Source organism: Lactuca serriola, chromosome 5 (assembly GCF_051521515.1).
Source record: "Lactuca serriola cultivar US96UC23 chromosome 5, Lser_US96UC23_V15, whole genome shotgun sequence".
In the NCBI taxonomy this organism is placed as follows: Eukaryota; Viridiplantae; Streptophyta; class Magnoliopsida; order Asterales; family Asteraceae; genus Lactuca; species Lactuca serriola.
The window spans coordinates 198,220,786-198,225,675 of NC_136412.1; positions in this window are offsets into that span (position 1 = coordinate 198,220,786).

Sequence of the window (4,890 nt, forward strand, 5' to 3'; positions counted from 1 at the left end):
ATGTATACCGAAAACCTGAGTGTCCTTGTGAAATGTATTAGTTTTAACACGTATATAAAACTAATATGTACAAGTAAACTAGTTACTTTATTCATTATTACTATCAAGTAAATCTCTGTTATCCAAATTGCGAGTTCCATAACCATACGATAGACTAGATATGGCAATAAGTAGTCCACATCACCTTATGACTTTCATCACCCTTAAACCTTTTGGTTCGGCTGTAGCTAGCAGCCAGGTGTGGGGTAGTCAGCCTCGTATAGATCTATACACTCAAATTACGCTCCCTATCTAAGAGATTCTAGTTACGGGTGTGGTCCTCCACTCGCGTATCTCTGTGGAGTGTTCTCCAAGGACGTGTCTCCAATTTATAGGAATAACAAATTTACTAGTAATAATACAGAATGTTACTGTTACAAACAATGATCCTCCACTCGCGTATCTTTGTGGAGTGTTACCGAGGACAAAAGAGTGTACTAAGTTTCATGTCCAAAGATCAAATGTTATGCTTTTAACTGATAAAATGTTGAAAACCATTTGTTAATATATAAAATACAACATTTTATAACTTTTTTCACAAATAATACGGTAATGTGTTTTGCAAGTTCAATCGGTTATCTGTTATGATTGTCAACGTTAAAATCATATGAAATATGAAACACAACACATGTAAAACAAGTTTTTGAGTACAATTATTCCTTGTACTTTGTTTGTATTCCCCCCTGAAAAAACAGTGAAAAACATTGAAAATGGTAGGGGTATGAACTCACCAGGCGAGAAAACATGACAATTTGAATGCTAAGCGTCGGTTCGGGGCTTGATAACGCGCGAGGTTCCTATGTAATATGAAATGGTATACAAATGTATTTAATTAGGCTTTAAATCACTAATTAGATATGATTATACACTCCAATACAAGAAAACACTTCAAATCAAGTGTTTGGAGTGACCCGAGTGGCATCTACGGACGTATAGGGCTCAGATAATGTGTTTGATATTCAAGAGTAAACTCCTTAGGGAGTTTACGGCCCTAAGACCAACTCCACATGAGTTCACGGCCGTGAACTCATGGATGAAGGGTTTTATGGTGCCAAATGGTCAAATAACACTTGGGAAAAGTTGCTATGATTTAATCTAAGGCTTAGGAATGGATCTAATCATCAAGAACATTACCAAATGGAGTTTTCGGCTATAAAACTAGGAGTTTATGGACGTAAGCTCCTATGTGACCATTCCTTACATGATTTTGTAGCCCTAGATCAATCACATGTGATTCAAACCAATTTTACAAGCCTTAGAATGAATTTAGGGCATCATTTGACTTGTGTGTGTGAGTTTACAACCCAGGAACCCATTCTTGGGGGGTTTACAGCCGTGAACTCTCAAAGGGATGGTTTCATCATGTTTAAGGCACCTAAATCGATTGTGGTTGGTTCTAGAATTTAATCCAAGGCTATTGGTGTGTTTAACTGGCATTTAAACACTTGAATTTGAGTTTACGCCCCATGAATATGAGTTTACGGACCAAGCATGTTCTTGGGCAATAAACTCATGTTTACTCCTCAAAAGTTAGATTCAAGGTGTTCTAAGTCCGAATCATTAAGCCATTTAGCCATATCTAAGCTCCAAAGGTGGATTGGAGGGGTTTTAAGGCTCAAAAACCCCTTTCATGTGTGTTTACAGCCCAAGCATGTTCCAGGGCTGTAAACACATGAACATGGTCCTTTTCCATAGATTAAACATGAATTTGAAGGCTAAGGATGCTAATCTATGAGTTAGGGAGGTTACCTTGATGAATTGGAGCCTTAATTTGATGATTTTGGACCTTAAGTTTGGATTAAGGAGAGAGGTTAGAGAGTGAGTTGTTAGAGAGAGAAAAAGCTTTAAATTGAAGTCTTTTGAGCTTTAAATAGGATTCAAGTTCGGGACATGGTGGAATTTTACCCGATACCGACGTTAGAGGTGGCTTTTGGTCGTACCCGATTAAGTTGTCGTAATCCGATATGGTCGATTCTAAAAATTTTCCGATTACTAATATGAGGTGTTAATATGAGTTATAAATGCGTTTGGACACCCATTAATTCATAATAGCAATCCTCAAATTAAATGACTTAATTTAATAGCGTAAACGGAAATGAATTTGAAAACGACGAATTTATTAATGAAAAGGGTTACAATTTTGGAAACGAACTTCGGGTTGTCACATTATCCCCCCGTTAGAGGGAATTTGGCCCCGAAATTCAGAATTTAGATACAAATCATGGACCTGGGAAGAGATGCGGATAGTTTTGTTTCGTCGAGTCTTCATGCTCCCAAGTGAATTCCGGTCCCCGCTTGGCATTCCAGCGAACCTTCACTATCGGGATGCGACTTTGTTTCGTGTGTTTGATCTCTCGATCCATGATTTCGATTGGTTCCTCCACGAAGTTCAAGTTTTTGTTGATCTCAATCTCGTCTAAGGGAATCACTGGGGTTTCATCGGATAAGCACTTCTTGAGATTTGAGACATGGAATACCGGATGGATGTTACTAAGTTCATGGGGTAATCGAAGTTTATAAGCTACCGGACCGATCCTGGCGAGGATCTCGAAGGGTCCAATGTACCTTAGATTAAGTTTCCCATGCTTTCTGAAGTGTACCATACCTTTCCAGGGCGAGACCTTCAACAGGACACGGTCTCCAACCTGGAACTCCAGAGGTTTCCATCAGTTATCAGCATAACTCTTTTGGCGATCTCGTGAAGCTTTCAATCGTTCCCGGATTTGGATGTTCTTTTCGATGGTTTCGCGAATGTTTTCAGGACCAGTGAGAGCACTATCATGGAATCGACTCTTGGCTAGCTGCATGTCTCCTACCTCGGCCCAGCACAGAGGGGATATGCACATGCAACCGTAGAGGGCTTCAAACAGAGCAGCCTTGATACTGGTGTGGTAACTATTGTTGTACAAGAACTTGATCACAGGTAAATGTGTGTCCCACGACTTGCCAAAATCGATGACACATTCTCTAAGAATGTCTTCTAGGGTTTGGATAGTTCTCTCACTCTGTCCATCGGTTTGAGGATGATAGGCCGAACTCATGTCTAGCCTAGTTCCAAGAGCTTTCTGATGGGACTGCCAAAACCTTGAGGTAAACCTGCTATCTCGGTCAAAGATAATGGACGCAGGCACACCGTGCAGTCGGACTACCTCCTGGATGTAGATTCGCGTGAGTCTTTCCATCTTGAGTGACTCTTTGATCGGAATGAAGTGAGCGGATTTTGTCAAACGATCGACAATTACTCAAATAGTGTCGTACCCACTTGGACACTTGGGTAACTTGGTGATAAAGTCCATGGTGATCATCTCCCATTTCCACTCTGGTATCTCAGGTTGCTGGAGCAGACCCGAGGGTTTCTGGTACTCGACTTTCACTTTGGCGCAAGTCAGACACTTGCCCACGAATGTAGCGATCTCGTCTTTCATGTTTGGCCACCATTATTGTTTCTTGAGATCCAAGTACATCTTGTCCGAACCTGGGTGAATAGAGTATCTAGTCTTGTGTGCTTCCTCCATGACAATCTCCCTGAATCCTCCAGACTTTGGAATCCAAATTCGGTCCATGAAACAGTAGACTCCGTCACCTCTGATCTCAAGTTTCTTATCCATTCCTCTCAAGGCTTTGCTTGACACGTTCTCGGGTTTGAGGGCTTCTAATTGGGCTTCTCGAATTTGCATGGATAGATGGGAATGGATAGTCATTGTCAGGGTCTTCACTTTTCGGCTTGAACTATCCTTTTGGTTAAGGGCATCTGCTACCACATTGGCCTTGCCGGGATAGTAGCGGATTTGACACTCATAGTCTGTGACAACCCGAAATTTCCTTTCTGAACAAACCATACCAATCCAATAGAAGTTAGAACAGTTATAGTGAAATTCCAGACTTCGAGTATAAGTTTGGCAGTTTTTCAGGATTTACACTTAAGGAGATATTAGGAGAGTGGATGCACTAGGGTTTTGTGCAACACTGTTATTCCAAAACTATAGGATAGTAGAATTCATTTCGGGAATAAAAATATTTTCTGCCAAAAATATCCTAAGACTATATATAGAAAACTGAACCAAATAGTTCATTAGTTACATTTCCAATTAGAGAAAAGCCAAAATTCTCTCTCACAGATCTTCGGGTTTTTATCCCAAATTGTGAGTACTTCGATCTAGTTATGTTATATAGCTTAGATTGTGTTTAGAAACATCAATTTCATAACAAAACAACTAGATTCGGGAGTTTACCGCCCAAGAACGTTCTTGGAGAGTAAACTCCAATATGTGGCTTAAATCCTACCTAGTCCTTTCCCCGTGATTTGTAACTACCTTAGACTTGTATGCTAATGTGTATATGACTAGAAAACATCAAAATCGGAACAACACACCAAGATTTGGGAGTTTACCGCCCAAGAACACTTGGGGAGTAAACTCCATTTTAAGGGCCAAAAGTGTCCCAATGACCCTCAAAGCTTTAGAACTCGAACTAGAACCCACCATTGCATGTTTAGGACACCAAAAGCAATTAAAATCAATGATGAAAGTGAGTTCACAGCCAAGGAGGTTCTTGGGCCGTGAACTCCATGTTTAGGTGTCAAAATGCCTTGAAACACTTCCTAAGGCTTAGGCTTGAATTAGGACAAGTACCCTAGTGTGTTTGGAGCAAACAAACACCATTAAAACACCAAGGAAAAAGGTGTTCACGGCCCAAGATGTTCCAGGGCCGTGAACTCCATTAAATGGTGCCAAATGGCGCCATAAATCCCCCTAAAGCGTTGACCAATTTCCTTGATGCATTCCTTGTTAAATTAGAGGTTTCAAAGCACCATAAACCTTCCCCCAAAGGAGATTACGGCCGTAATCTCTA